This window comes from Miscanthus floridulus, chromosome 13 (genome assembly GCF_019320115.1).
Source record: "Miscanthus floridulus cultivar M001 chromosome 13, ASM1932011v1, whole genome shotgun sequence".
In the NCBI taxonomy this organism is placed as follows: Eukaryota; Viridiplantae; Streptophyta; class Magnoliopsida; order Poales; family Poaceae; genus Miscanthus; species Miscanthus floridulus.
The window spans coordinates 2,815,696-2,831,870 of NC_089592.1; the positions used below are offsets into that span (position 1 = coordinate 2,815,696).

Sequence of the window (16,175 nt, forward strand, 5' to 3'; positions counted from 1 at the left end):
CCGTCACTCCAATCATCAAGGTAAACACTATCAAACCCCCTCTATTTCATTACAATCATCTCATACATCCATACACGCATCTCATTCCATACGCCCACACCTCACGGATGATTCGGGCCCTGAATCGCCTGGGGGCTCGGGAACTGAGCATCGCACGTGTAGCGAAATGCACCAGAACAGTCCGTGTTGCATCACGAAGCGGCAGTTGCCTCATTCGACATGAGCAAACAACAGAGCCAGGGGAGAAAACCGTAGATGAGCACCGTGCGGCCTTCGCTCGGTCTGGCAAACTGTGTCATCTCAACCTTCTCGTTCGATCCTAAACCTCTCGCCAAGCCCATAGAATCTCCATCAAAGGGAGGCCATTAGGCCACCCGGGGTCAGTCTCTGGAACGACCTAGGCATCTGCCGTGCTACAGGTAAAGGAGTAGTGGAATATCACAAGAGGGCTATGCCGACCCTGTCACGAACGACGGACCCGGATTCCACTCGATCACACCCGTTAGCGAATTCACCGAGCTAGTCTTTGAGCCCGAACGATCGGGGCAAGAGACGAAACTTAGCCCCTCCGGTTGTGAGCAACCAGATGGGGTAACGCAAAAACAACTCACATCGACCCCCACGAAGGCCCAACAAGGCTCGGGGGCTCAAATGCCAAAAACCTCAGGACCGCGACTCCGAACTCGCGTCGACAAGATCTACAACATCCGGCTACGGCTTGGGACCGTGACTCCGAACTCGCGTAACGGCTTCATTTTTTACTACACTCCAAAGAAATCCAGGGACCGCGACCCCGAACTCGCGTCCACAGGATCTACGACATCCGTCTATGGCTTGGAACCGTGACTCCGAACTTGCGTAACGGCTTCATTTCCAACTATGCTCCAAAAATCAAGGGACCACGACTCTGAACTCGCGTGAAAACTAACTGAACTAACTACCTCAGCTGTCCAAGCTGCGCTGAGGCCAGGGATCCATGACACCAGGACCCACGGGCATGGTCTCATCCATCCCCTGAACTAACCATTTCAAAACCACAGCGCACACCAACGCCAGGATCAGTGAGCTCTCTGACTACCGAACTAATTCCCTCACCCAATCCACGACACACATCAACGCCAGGATCAGTGAGCTCTCTCACACTCGGACTAACTTCCTCGCCCAAACCACGGCGCGCATCAACACCAGGATTAGTAAGTTAAAAAACACCTCGGCTGCACAACGACGCCTTGGTTAAATTCCGTCTCAAACAAAAAACACACACACGAATGCTAAAACAAACACCCTCTAGACGGATCCACCAGAACCACCCAGAGGCTCAGGGGCTACACCCGCGGGTACGCTCGCGCGCACCCACTGATAAAACAGAAAACTTCTCCTGATAGCACAGAACACCCCCCAGACGGTTCTGCCTGAACCGCCCGGGGGCTACACCCGCGGGTGCATTCGCGCGCACCCGCCAAAAAGACAAAAATCCCCCAGACAATTCTACCCGAATCACCCAGGGGCTCGGAGGCTCCTGTCGGGTTCATAAACCCAGGGTCCCTCGGGGACCGGCTTCTGCTCCAAGGCTCGGCCCAAGAGTCTAAAAACAACAGGGCAAAGGAACGGTCCAGCAACCAACCGGAAGGCTAGGCCCAAGAAGAGCAACGCCCGCTCATCAGCTACTTTGGCTCACCTCTCCGACCGGAGCACTCAATTCGGGCTTTAGCCGCCTCCGGACGGCCTCTCTGATCGAAAGTCCTGCCCCGAGCCCTACTTCTGACTCCGACCCCGTGTCCCTCCGACCGGGGCTCGTAGGAACCCTGCTCACCGCTCTTCTCCGACCGGCGCACTCAGAGCCGACTAGAGCCATCCGACCGGGGATGCCCGCTCGGAAGGAACCAGAAGGCATGCGGAGAAAGGCAAGGCAAGGCTCACAAGTCAAAACCACTATACCAGGGACCATACCCTACACGGAACAGCACTCTGCAGCCACCCTGACACAAACAGTATTGTAGGCGCCGATATCTCCCACTACAGTATTGTAGGGGCCGCTAAAACTCCCATACGGTAAAACCCCCCGCGTGTCCCTGGACATCGATAGCGGTATGGGCACCAGGATTTACCGTACCGGGTGAACATAGCGAGGCTCCTCACATACCTGTAGGCATCAAATAGTTTTTTGCAAGTACTGACGTCAACCCTTCCTTAAGAAGACAACGCCACCTCTCATGTGCACCTCACATTCTAAAGTGACATCAACAGCGTTGTGGGGGCCTACCATTATCTGATCCTCATCAGCGTGGGCAACAAGGCTTAAAAACATCCATACCCTCTCCCTCTCACCTGTAAAGCCATCCCCTTCATCTATAAAAGGTGATGCACTCCCTCCAACAGAGGGGACCGGATGATCGAAGACCGATTCCAGTAGGCCAGAGTTCCTTAGATCGATAGCTCACAACCATAGAACCACCAAGTTCTGACCGCAAGCACACGCTTGAACACCTAGCTCATAACGAAGTTCCTGTCACTCTCGTCCCTTCCGGTCGGAGCCGACCGAACCTCTTGTACACCACATCTTTCTCCTTCTCGTTTGTAACCCCACTGTAAACTTCGAGCACCTGGGCTCAGGAATAAAGTCACCGACCGACCCTGACTGTACGTAGGGCACGTTGCCCGAACCAGTATAAATCCTATGTCATTGAGTGCTAGGCCACCTCCGATCACAACGTACAGCGAAACTACAAATATTCACTAGTTGGTCACATTCTGCACCGACAGTAGTAGTAGATTATCTAATAAGTACTAGTACTACCAGTACTAGCCAGCCAGGACTGCAGTAGAATGAGTAATAATACTTGAATACATACTGAACACTGAATAGTATTCCCTCCATTCCAAATTATACGTGGTTCTAGCCTTTCGAGAAACATAGCTTTTACAACGTATCTAGATATAGCATATATCTATCTAGGTCCGCAACAAAAGTCATGTACCTAGACAAGTCAAATATATTTACAATTTGCAACGAAGGGAGTAGAATATATACAAGGCAGCCACAGCCTGCTTGCTAAATGCTGATCCATGGACAGGGTAGGGTAGACCACTCAGGTCTTGTTTAATTCCCTCTCTAAAGTTTATTCCTATCGAATATGTGAACACATGTATAAAGTATTAAATATAGGCTAAAAATAATTAATTACACAGTTTACGACTAATTTCCGAAGACGAATCTTAATCCATGATTTGACAATGTGGTACTACAGTAACACATGTGCTAATGACAGATTAATTAGGCTTAATAAATTCGTCTCGCGGATTACCGACAGATTCTATAATTTATTTTTTTATTAATATCCGAACACCCATGCCACACCCACGTGACACCTAAAATAACACCCTAAAACTTTACTCCCTAGATTTAAACAAGCCCTTGCTCTCACTCAGATGCAAAACCAATCAGAGACCTCTTTCTCGGCAGTCGTCTTCAGCAATCAGCAGTATGCAAGCAGAACAAATAGCAGCAACATGCATGTCAGTGCATGCATCTTCAGCTGTCTCATTGTTACTGTATTGTTATGTGGATTGGACCCATGCAGAATAAGATTGAAGTAGATATGTGCATCTGCACTTCGTTTATTTTCTTTTTTCACACCATTTCCATGCACATATGTAGTGCTGGATTGTCGTACGTTACTAGTGCTTACATACATGCAGATGATAGTATGCAATTCTGCATTAGGAATTCAACCTGTGTATCTGTTGCCAGTTAAAAGGTACAAGTGTTTAGGAATAGTAGGATCTAACATGTAGGTTCCTCTCCTCTCTCTTTTTTTTAAAAAAAATAAGGAAATGGAAAGAGGATCAAACAAAAAAAGAAAGAAACAAAAAGAGAAACTCAGCCCCGGCCCGGTCTCAATTTCATCTCTGTGCCAGCCCATAAGGTCCACTACTACGGTGTGGAGCCTAAGACGGTTGATGTAAACCAACCTATGAAGTTGACCCTGCAGAACGGTCGCAGACAGTCAAATTCATTATTGCAATTTGTAACTCAACAGAATTTACCAAATTAATGTTCAAAATTTGAATTGAAGAAATAATGGAGGACGTATAGGGTGACGTCTCAACACAAGTTGCGTTATATTTTACCGTCTCTGCGTGCTTTGCATGTCGTACATCAAATAGCGACCAAAGTTGCAAGATATATACATCTAGATAAGACTAGTACGTGCAAATATACATAATATATTTTGCACTCCAGTTATTTATTATATTATACTCCATGAGGAAAAACGTACGTCTTGCAGCTTTGAGCAAGACACATTAAAGATTAAACGCTAAGAAACAAACCATTGGGTTCTTGTTATTGTTGTTTATTGGTAAAAGTGCAAGTGGGTGAAGAATGATCTCATCGTGATCCACAGATTAGGTGCAACTCATGCTTTCTTCAGTTTGTATCTTGCATCCAGAAAGAGCAGAGGAACAAAAAGAGCACCATAAAAATTATTGGCGGTTGGTGGTACCGGCTGCAAGCATGAATTGAGATGACTCGTTTCAGACGTTTCTATTACTTGTTATTTTATTATTAAGTGTGGTTATAGTATAAAAAAAACCATATTTTCATTTCTTGCAGTGTTTCTAGTCAAGATGATGTATATCTTGTCTGTCCTCCGCCCCTCACCACCCCCCCCCCCCCCCCCCCCCCCCCCAAAAAAAAAAGATGATGTATATCTTGTCAGGTTGAATTAATAGTGGGGAACATGATAGAGCTCCCGTGTACGTAGGTAGCGTTGGCTCGTTGATATAGCGAGTTGATCTAGATCCGTTCCACACATAACATTGATGAAAAGAAGTAAATCCCCAAAAAGATCACTCATGCTTAATTACGTAGTTAGATTAGACCGAGTTCCATATTGTCGTTATATATGTTAAGAGAGAACAACTTATATAAAAGCTGTAGTTTTTCTGTAATATCATTAATAAAAAGGGTATAATTAATATATAGAAAAACCAACTTATTATTAATATATATAAAACTAACTCAAAGTAAACATATATAGTGTATTCATTTAACTAAAATATTGCGATATATCTATACTGACAACATATTGTAAACACTATTTTTGTTAATAAGGCCTACCACTACACATGTAATTCTTAGATAAGATAAATAACACAATAATAAACTAATTTTTATCAGTTGTAGATATTAAACATGACCTTCTAGTGCTTATGTGTCTTAATATTCTAACCCGTGCAAGAACAACATAGAGAATACGTAATTTAAAATATTATAGTATATATATGTGTATGTGTTAGAAAAATAATAAAACGAGATAATCAATATAACTATTTTTTATACTTTAAAGGTATTAAACATTAACTTATAATGCTTATGTCTCCGATAACCCATAAACTTACATCTAAATTACCCAACTCTATCATTACGAAATATAATTTAATGTAAACCTCTAAATTTATATCAAATTTACTCACTACCATTCTGATAGATAATATATCTAGGTAACCCTTTAAATTTGCATCTAAACACTACCACTTCCTTTATTATAAAAATAAAATTATATTTAGTAAATTACAAATATTTTATATTACAGTAATACTCTGACACGGGCGTCCGTCCTTATCCAGACGCCGCACGCCCACACACCCGTCTTGCGGTTGTCTTTCCCCGTGACTTGCTCCTACCCATGGTCCTTACCCGGAAGCCGTGCACTCACACACCCGCCTCGCGACTCGCTCCTGCCCGCTATGCGCCCGCCCGCCGGCGACGCACGGCTCCCTATTCCCGTGCTGCGCTCCATCCACACACGCACTGCCGCGTCCGCCCCCCCCCCCCCCCCCCCCATGTCGTCGCTGTCCGTCCGGGCGGCTTCGATGGGATATGTGCTATCGGCGGTGGCGAGGGTGCTAGAGCAGCCCACGAGCCATGACGTCGAGGGTGGCCTAGGAGATGGTTCTCCTCAGGGGGGCCCTCTAGGCAGCGGCCCGGCACGGCCTCCCTGCTTGACTGGGGCTCGCTATTGCCACTCCAGCGCCCCCAGGGCGGCCTCCATCCGCTTCCTGTACTCCTCGCTGATCTACAGCAGTTCCCCACTATAGGTAGGCCATGGCCTTGCAGGCGAACGCTGTGTTTCAATTGTTTTAGGAGTTTCAAACTTTTGTTTTAAATATTTCATCTGGATGTTGCAACAGTATATCTAGGATGCTGCATATGTTCCAATGATAAAATACGCATGTGTGCAAGCTTATGTTTTAAGTGTTTCAGTGTTTTCTGATATATGTTGCAAATGTTTTATCTGAATGTTTTAAAAGTAGACTTGGTGTTGCACATGTTGCAATGGCTACACCCGTATGTTTGAAGAGCGTATTTCAAGTGTTTCATCTATTTTATACTTATGTTGCAAATGTTTCATATAGATATTTTAAAAGTAGATCTAGTGTTGCATATGTTGCAATGGTGTCGGTGGCTGGCGGACAGCGGCATGCCGCAGGGATTCAGCTCCTACCTCGCGCTTTTCTCACGCGGCGCCCCTTGGCCTTTCCTTTCCTCTACATCCCCTCCCTTCCATTCCCTTTATTTCCCTCCATCTCACCGTGGCAATTCGAGCTTGGCGCGGAAACTCTACCTGACAAGCGCATGAACGTCGGGTAGATGCAGTAGAAGACGTAGGGCAGGCGGGAAGCACAGCATGCGCAGACAGCCGCAGCAGCTTGCGCAGCGGGGCAGGCGTGGGCATCCAGATGTCCTAGCGCTAGCCAGGCCCGGGGCAAGATAATGCACGGACGTCCAGCCCTAGGCCCATGTCCGGACGTAGCTCCCCACGCCTGCTTCGTGCCACACGCCCCACCTGCTCGGGTTCTACGCCACTCGAATGACTCGCTCCACCCAAGCTGCCTGCTCCCACGTGGGCCCACACCACCCGAATATTATCGGCATTGAGAAGAGAAGGAAACACCGAGGCGAGACAGCAGAAGGCGAGGAGAGAGATGCAACACCCAATCTACTTTTGAAATATCTAAATAAAATATTTACAACATACGTCTAAAGCACTTGTAAAAATACATAAAAATGGTTGAAAAAACCATTGCAAAATATATGCACCATCTAGATTAAACGCATGCAACATCAAGATAAACACACTTGCAAACATACGCCTGAAAAATAGATGAAACATTTAGAACAGACGCTTACAACATACGTGTACAACCATTGCAACGTATGCAACATCCCGATCTAATTTTGCAACATACATATGAAGCACTTGCAATATACTTATGAAATATCTAAAACACTTAAAACATACACTTGCAACATACACTTGAAACATCTAAAACACTTCAAACATACACTTGCAACATTAGTTTTTCACCCTTCTTCTTTCGGATGACGCAGAGCAGAGCGGGGAATGGCCAGTTTTGGCCGGCCGGTAGCCAAGGATGGTGGCACAGCATGGCAGCAGCCAGCTGCGCCTACGCCTGGCATGGCCTGGCCACTCTGGATCTCTGATGTCGCAAACTGAGGACGAGCGTTGCAGCGGTGCCGGCGTCGAAGCGGCCACGGCCTTCTAGAGTTAACTACAGAAGTTAACTGTAGGGGCGGCTCTAGAGCCTCTACAGGGGCGGCTACGCCAGCTGCCCTTCCCAGGGTGTTCCTACAGAGGGTGCCTCTGTAGGGGCGGTTTCCTGACCGACCCTGCAGTGCCCTCTATAGGGGCGGCTGGTGTTTTCAGCCGCCCCTACAGTGCCTTCTGTAGGGGTGGCTGGTAATATCAGCCGCCCCTGTAGTGGACTTCTGTAAGGGCGGCTGTATCACCAGCCGCCCCTGCTGTGTGTATTTGTAAGGGCGGTTCAATCAAGAACCGCCCCTACAGTGGATTTTCCAGCAAAGAAAATAAATAATTCAAATTTAAATCTGACCATATATATATATATATATATATATATATATATATATATATATATATATATATATATATATATATATATATATATATATAATTCAAATTCGAATTTGACCGCCATAAATATACATATATACATCCACAAACACAAGACCATTATTTAGAACATCATCACAAGTCATAATTCACAAAAGTCCATCATTACAACATAGTCCATTATGAAGTCCATCATTATAACATAGTCCATTAAGAAATCCACAAGTCCACATGCAAAACAAAGTCCAAACCGTTCCAAAGTAAGATCCAAACCATACCACAAGTCCACATTGTCATCAATGGCCTAGGGCTGGCCTATCAGTCTCACGAAGGTGTTGGTATAGAGGATTACTACCTAAGTCGGAAAGAAGATGATGGTAAGTGCCTTTATGGTACACAATCTGGTCCATTATGAAGTTGCAAAGGTCGCCGACCATCTCTAAGAGCTCGTCATCCTTGTATGGGTTCCTTCTCATGTCTTTATCTTTCTCCAACTACAAGAGAACAAGTTTAGGTTTACTATATCACAACATATGCGAACTTTTCATACTACGAGCGAAGAGGTTCAAACTTACCAGATTGGGGTTTCTGTGTAGCCACCGATGGTACTCATCATAATACATGTGTAGTATCCACAATGTAGACTCCCAGGCTTCTGCTTGGGGCACTGTGTGTTTTGCATATGGAGATGTTAAGTAATGCTATTGACAGACACGTAATATATGGAGTACCAAAGTAAATGACACTTACCGCACATAGAGTTTTGACATACAACTTTTCCTTCCTATTTGGATGATGCCTCCCCTTATGTTCCTGGACATAGTGCCTGAATGCCCTGTTCCAATGGTTTTAGCAAATGCAACTTGTTAGTATCCCACATTGAACCTTACAAGTATGTATACAAACATAGTAGCTAAAATGAGGATTGTCGATATGTATATGTCTTGACAATCGCTATGAAGTCTTCGTATGTCTCGACTGGGAAATCCGCTGAATCAAAGACCCATGCCATGCTATGTGAGAGCCAGACGCCTATGCAAATCTAGTGATCGCTGCATGAATTTTGTCATAGAAGGAACACATAAGCTCTTTTGCATCGAACAAAGTATATTGAACAAAGCTAAGTATACAGTCGAACTTACTTGAAGTGGTATGGTATCCATATATTATCGTGTTGTTGGAGATTTTTAAAACATAGGGTAATGTATGCCGCAACCTTGAGGGACTCTTCCAATATTTTCTTGTTCCTGATGTCCTCTTTCTCCTTAAGTGTCTTTCCACCTCCTAGTTCTTTGCAATCTAGTTTCCACTCTTTAGGGTAATTAAAATTTGTTGATGCTATAGGTGAAGGGTCTATATACCCGTGTTTCAGAGCTGGCCTCTTTCTCACAAAGTCCGCTTGCATTCTACAAATCACGGTGCGGGTTAGTTACAACAAAACCAAAAGATTACATTCATATCATATCGAGAGGGTAAGGACTTACAGGCACCACATGCGAATTAGATCCATTTCCATTCGTCCGAGGTGGAAGCATGCCTGGATATCCTTAAACTCAACGGCAATTTGCCCACCTGGGGCTCCAAATGTGCCGGCAGGGATCCATGCTTGTAAGATTTCTAGTTCTGTTATCTGAGCACGCAAGTACCAATCGTGGAACTTTCTCATTCCACGTGGCAAGCACTGTATGACTCGGTTTGGTAGGAAGTTCTTGCTTTTTTCATATTTATCCGGGCAATCATTTGACCATTTGAGGTTATCAACAAGTGGATACTTGTTATACCCTTTGTGCAGTTTGCTAGTGGTGCCCTCCTCAGAAGCTGGTGCTCTGAATTCTTTTACTTGGTTCTTAGGCTTGAACTGGTCATGGGCCATCCACTTGTGCACCGACGAGACGTCATTAATGCCCACATACGATGGCCTTATCTTGATTGGGATTTTGTTTCGAGCTTCCCATTCAGGCACGTCCTTGTCAACTTGTGCATCACCTGCTCCAGGGGCCACTTGTTCTTCACATATCGGCTGTTCACGAGGTGTCGACGAAATATGGTCGGCAGTCTACCTAGGGGTATGCCCAAGGTAGTAGATTATCGGCAGATAGGTGCGCAAGCTACAAACGAGATGGTGACGTAAGACAGACACGAGGTTTTATCCAGGTTCGGCCGCCGTGAAGGCGTAATACCTATGTCCTACGTCTGATTGTATTGTTGTATGTAAAATGAGATGATTTTGAGAGGGGTCCCCTGCCCACCTTATATAGTCTGGGGGGGGCAGGGTTACAGATCTGGAAACTAATCCTAACCAGTTATAATTGCCATAGGTGGCCGGATAAGGATTCCTATTCTAACTGACCAGGATCTTGCTTGGTCTCCAAATCTGCCTTGATTCCTTGCACGGGACTCCGAGCAGATCGGCTGGGCCACGCGTCGTCTTCTAGTGGGCCGGCCCAAATCTAGCCGTAAGGGTATAGGGGTTAATACCCCCACAGCTAGTCCCCGAGCACCATGTGTTATGTTGCGACATACCGTTTGATCTTCTTCGGCTAATGTGGTCTGTGTTCATGTCATCTCCAACTGGTTGAAACATTGACCAAGCAAATGTGTCAGTATTCTGGTCAGCACAGAGAGCAGTAGACCGCGATTATAGCCAAAGATTCTGGTTGTCCGAAGAATGCATGGTGCTCTAAAGAAAAAAGAAAAAGATTTCTTTCCTGGTCAAGTGTGCCCACTTATATTTCTGAAAAGAAATGTGAGTGACCCTTGTATAGTAGTAGTTATGGCCAACAGTCAGAGCGTAGGGGTCGATAAAATAAGCACATTCACCGCAAGGTGAAGTGTGCCCACTTAGTCCCCGAGCCTGGTAGTAGGTGACGTAGGCACGTGGTGCCAGGGTCTAAAAAGAATTCCTAGTTTAGTTGAGAATCCAATCATCGTACAAGCGATACGAGCTGCACCGGCAGGTGCATTGTACTGATGTAGTTCCCGAGCTTGCTAGAAGGCGGGGTATCAGCCTTGTAGCAAGGTCTAAGTGAGAAGAAATAAATGCCTCTCAACTGTATGTAAGTACAAATCACATGTAGCCGAGGAGAGAGATCCCCGAGCAATGGTCGGAGAGTGGTCGAGGCAGTCCTCGAGCGCAGCATGGGGAAAATGACGAATCCCCGAGAATAACCGTAGTCGGGATAGTCCCCAAACACAAAGGTAATCGGGACAATCCCCAAGCACGAGGGCGGTCAAGACAGTCCAGCGCACGAGAGTGGTCAGAACAGTCCCCGAGCACGATGGTGGTCAAGACAGTCCCCGAACACAAGGATAGTCGCGATAGTCCCCGAGCACGAGGGTGGTCGGGACAGTCCCCAAGCACAAAAAGTGCGGCAAAAAACCATATGTCCCCTAATTGATCCCAAGCACAAAAAGTGCGGCAAAAAACCATATGTCCCCTGATCGATCTCAAGCGCCTGGAGGCTAGATACCCGAAGGAGGTAGATCCAGACAAGGCCGAGGAGCTACGGATGACCCAGCTGGACTTGTCGGTGAAAATAATTGGCGATATTAACCTGTGTGGAGGTGCGACACCACCCGTACAAGGAACACCGTCAACAAGTCAGCTGGGAGCGCCGTCATCTTCAAGCCAACCGGTGAAGCCTGCGGTCTCGACTAGCCAGGCATTGGCGGGGCCATCTTCTTCAGCTCGATCAATGCCAGAGTCCCCAAGACCCGAGCACGATGTCAGGCCCAGCGAGCAGCAGGCATCGTGTGCCCCGACCAGCCAATAGTGTAGGCTATAGCTATAGAAGAAGATGTAGTTGGGTTATTGTAAACTTGGATCTTTTCAGGCAAGCTTGTAATAACGTAATTGTATATCAACATAAGCTTGTTTGTTTTGTAGAAAACATGTTTAAGCTCGAATATCGTGTTGATGTAACTATGTTAGAATGTGTTGGCATTCTGTTTAGTTGTACCAGTTTAGTCGAGACGTCATCCTAAAAGGTTTGTATGGCCCTGGTTTGTCTTGTGGTCAGAGTGTGAGGTGCGTAGCTTATGCACACATAGAAACACACAAGTCAAACCAGAGAGCACCTGCCGATCACCCGTAGCGTAGAGAGCGGATCCCATGCACGCGTTAGGATGAACCGGAGACAGGGCCTGCTCTGAGAACCCGAGAAGGAATGGTGGTCGGTGTTAACTGGTAGAGTTAGAATAACAATAGACTTCGAAGTGACACATTAGAGTGGTCGGAGAAATCATAATAGCTTTATTGAAATAAATCAAAAGTACAAGAGGGGTACATATCTTAGTAGCTAAGCATAGAAACACCTAAGGTTGTCGATGTGCCAGGAATTGGGTACGTCTATGCCGTCTAGGTGAGCTAACCTGTAAGATGTAGGGCGTGTAACCTCCTTGATCATGAAGGGTCCTTCCCATGGGGTTGCAAGTTTGTGGACACCAGCCTGATTCATCTTCCACTTTAGGACAAGGTCCCCGACCACGAAGAACCGCTCCTTGACGTTCTTGTTGTAGTACCTGCGCAAAATAGTAAGGTATTTGGCTGTACGTACGCAAGAATCGAGCTGCTTCTCTTCTACACTATTCACTTCTAGCTCCCGCACTTCATTGGCCTTGTCTTCGTCAAAGTTCTCTACCCATGCTGATCTGAAGGCTATATCTGCTGGGAGCACTGCCTCAGCGCCATAAACCATAAAGTATGGTGATACACCGGTATTGCGACTGGGCTGGGTTTTGAGACCCCAGACCACGGCTGGTAACTCTTTGAGCCATCTTCCAGGAGCTTCGTCATTCTCTTTGTACATCCTCTTCTTAAGGGCGTCCAGGATTATACCATTTGCTCACTCGACCTATCCATTAGCTCTAGGGTGTGCCACCGAGACGTATTTTACTACTATGCTCCTTTCATCGCAGAAGTCCCAAAAAGCGTTCCCGGTGAACTGAGTACCCAGATCAGTGATGATGCTGTTGGATATGCCAAAGCGGTGGATGACCTGGTCGAGGAATGTGACAGCCTTTTCTGACGATGCCATGACCAGGGGCATGTACTCTATCCACTTGGAGAATTTGTCGATCAGCACAAAGACGCATGTGAATTTTCCAGGGGCCGGTTTGAAAGGCCTGATCATATCCAGTCCCCAGCATGCGAAGGGCCAAGAGGCTGGTATAGTCTGAATCTCGCGTGCTAGTATGTGGATTCTCTTGGCAAAAAACTGACAACCTTCACAATGACGGACTAGCTTCTCTGCATCGGCTACGGCTGACGGCCAATAGAACCCTACTCGGAAAGCCTTGCCGACCAGCGTTCTCAAGGCCGCGTGGTTGCCGCAGGAGCCAGAGTGGATTTTGTCTAGGAGATGTTCACCATCCTCCTAGGTTATACACTTCATCAAGATTTCCTCCTTCACGTTCTTGCGCCAGAATTTGCCATCGACGAGCAGATACTGCTTACTGCGACGCATCAAGCATTTGTTTTCTGTCCGATCGGTGTAACCGCTACCATCTGTCAGGTACTTGATGAAAGGTACTCTCCAGTCAGGCTCCTTAGTGGTTGGAAGTGGTTTGGTGGTGTTTGACGCTAGAACCGTAGCCACCAATGGCTGGTCTGGAGGCTTGTCGACCGTGGGATCTTCTTCTTTGATGGAGGGCGTGAGCAGGTCTTGAATAAATACGCCATGTGGGACTTTGTCTCAGGATGATCCTAACTTTGACAGCGCATCTGCTGCTTGATTTTTGTCCCGGACCACATGTGTGTACTCGATGCCATAGAACTTGCCTTCTAGCTTTCTGATCGCTTTGCAGTATGTGCCCATCTTTTCACTGGTCGTATCCTAGTCCTTGTTGAGTTGGTTGATGACCAGAGCCGAGTCTCCATAGACATAGAGACGCTTGACACCGAGCTCGACTGCAATGCGCAGACCGTGTAGGCATGCTTCGTACTCGGCGGCGTTATTAGAAGCCGGGAAATACATCCTGAGGACATATCGGAGTTGCTCCTTGGATGGTGAGACGAAAAGGACTCCTGCTCCTGTGCCATCGATGTTGAGAGAGCCGTCGAAGTACATCTTCCAATACTCAGCGAGCCCCTGAGAGGCAGGTGTGCTTAAGTCTATCCACTCGACGATGAAATCAACAAGTGCCTAAGACTTGATTGTAGTACAGCTTGCAAATTCCAAGGAGAAAGGGCATAGCTCCATTGCCCATTTGACGATGCGCCTGTTCGCATCCTTGTTGCGAATGATGTCTCCCAGAGGGTACTCAGTCATGACCACCACACGATATCCGTCGAAGTAGTGTTTCAACTTTTGGGATGTAATTAGTATGGCATAGATCGGTTTCTAAATCTGTGGGTACCTGGTCTTGGATTCATTGAGCACCTCACTAATGAAATAAATTGGTCGCTGTACCTTGTAGACGTGGCCGGGCTCGTCGCGCTCGACCACCATGGCAGTGGAGACCACTCGATTAGTTGCCGCAATGTAAAGTAGGAGGGTTTCGTCTTCTCTAGGAGCAGTGAGCACCGGAGGTGATGTAAGGAATTGTTTCAGCTGTGTAAAGGCAGCGTCTGCTTCCTCCGACCACTCAAACTTCTCGGATGCTTTGAACAGCTGGAAAAAATGGTAGTCCTTTTTTGCCTAATCTAGATATGAAACGACTGAGGGCAGCCATGCATTCGGTAAGCTTCTGAACATCCTTCACCTTTTTGGGTGGCTTCATGTCCAAGACAACTTTTACTTTCTCTGGGTTAGGGCATATGCCGTCATGACTGACGATGTTGCCGAGCAGTATACCAGATGGAACACCAAAGATGCACTTCTTTGGGTTTAATTTCCATTGGAATGTGTTAAGGGCTGCAAAGGTGCGTTCTAGGTTGTCGACAAGGGTATATGCTTCCTTGGTTTTGACAACTACGTCATCAACATAAGCCTCGACAAGGTCATCTTTTATCTCGTCTTTGAGGCAGGCCTATATGGCGCGTTGGTAGGTAGCCCTAGCGTTCTTGAGCCCGAACGGCTTGGTCGTGTAGCAGTAGGCGCCGAAGGGCGTGATGAAGGATGTCTTGATCTGGTCATCCTTTTTTAGAGTGATCTGGTGATAACCAGAGTAGCAATCGAGAAAGGAAAGCAGCTCGCAACCGGTAGTTGAATCTATGACCTCGTCTATGCGAGGTAAGCCGAAGGGGTCTTTAGGGCAGTGTTTGTTGAGATCAGTGTAATCAACGCACATTCTCCATTCCTTACTCTTTTGCGTACAAGAACCGGGTTGGCTAACCACTCCGGATGATACACTTCTTTGATAAATCCGGCCGCTAAAAGCCATGTAACTTCTACCCTAATAGCCTCCTTTTTGTCGCGAGCGAACCATCGTAGCTTCTGCTTGATGGGTTTGGCCTTGCCATCGACATTTAAGGAGTGCTCGATCAAGTTCCGAGGTACACCGGGCATGTCAGCGGGTTTCCATGCAAACACACTCACGTTGCTCCTCAAAAACCTGATGAGCGCGTCTTCCTATTTCAGATCCAGGTTGGCCCCGATAAGGGCCATTTTGCTAGGATCGCCGTCGACCAGCTGGATCTCTTTGTGCTCTTTGGACTTGATGTTCTTGCATGGGGCCTCGAGCTCTGGGATCTCCAAGTGGTTGGCTAGGGTCTGCTTGGCATCGAGCATGGTCTCGGCCATGCGAATAGAGAGGTCGTGAGCCTCTACTATTTTGAAGCTGTCATCCTCGCAGGTGTAAGCTACGTATACGTTGCCCCTGAGAGTTAGAATCCCCTTCTCAGTAGGCATCTTGAGCACCAAATAGCTGTAGTGAGGTATGGCCATGAACTTGGTGAGCGCTGGTCGGCCAAGGATAGCATGGTTGGTGCCTTTGAAGTCGGTGACCACGAAGTTGACGTAGTCGATGCGGAAGTGGTCTAGGGTACCAAATTGCACAGGTAGCGTGATCTGCCCGAGAGGTGTGGAGCTCTGTCTAGGGAGAACACCCCAAAACTGTGCCTCGTATGGCTTGAGATCAGCCTGGGTTATCTTCAGGGCTGGCAAACTATGCTTGAACAGTATATCGATGGAACTGCCACCGTCAATCAGCACTCTATCGAACTAAACCTTGTTGATACAAGGATCGAGAACCAGAGGAAAATGCCCTGGCTCAGGTATTGCAGCCCATTGGTCCTTTTTGCTAAAGGAGATCTCGCGGTGAGACCAAGGAGGGAGCCACGGATCGGCGATGAGG

At 46.9% G+C, this 16,175-nt stretch overlaps 1 long non-coding RNA gene across 1 annotated transcript; it reads right to left on the minus strand.

Moving 5' to 3' along the window:
• Positions 1-8,531: 8,531 nt before the first annotated feature.
• LOC136499153 (uncharacterized) lies at positions 8,532-9,962 on the minus strand. Its single transcript, XR_010769922.1, has 4 exons — positions 9,425-9,962; positions 9,083-9,346; positions 8,691-8,992; positions 8,532-8,607 (listed from the first exon to the last, which is right to left on the minus strand). It is a non-coding gene; the product is annotated as an uncharacterized lncRNA (long non-coding RNA).
• Between the last annotated feature and the right edge of the window lie 6,213 nt (positions 9,963-16,175).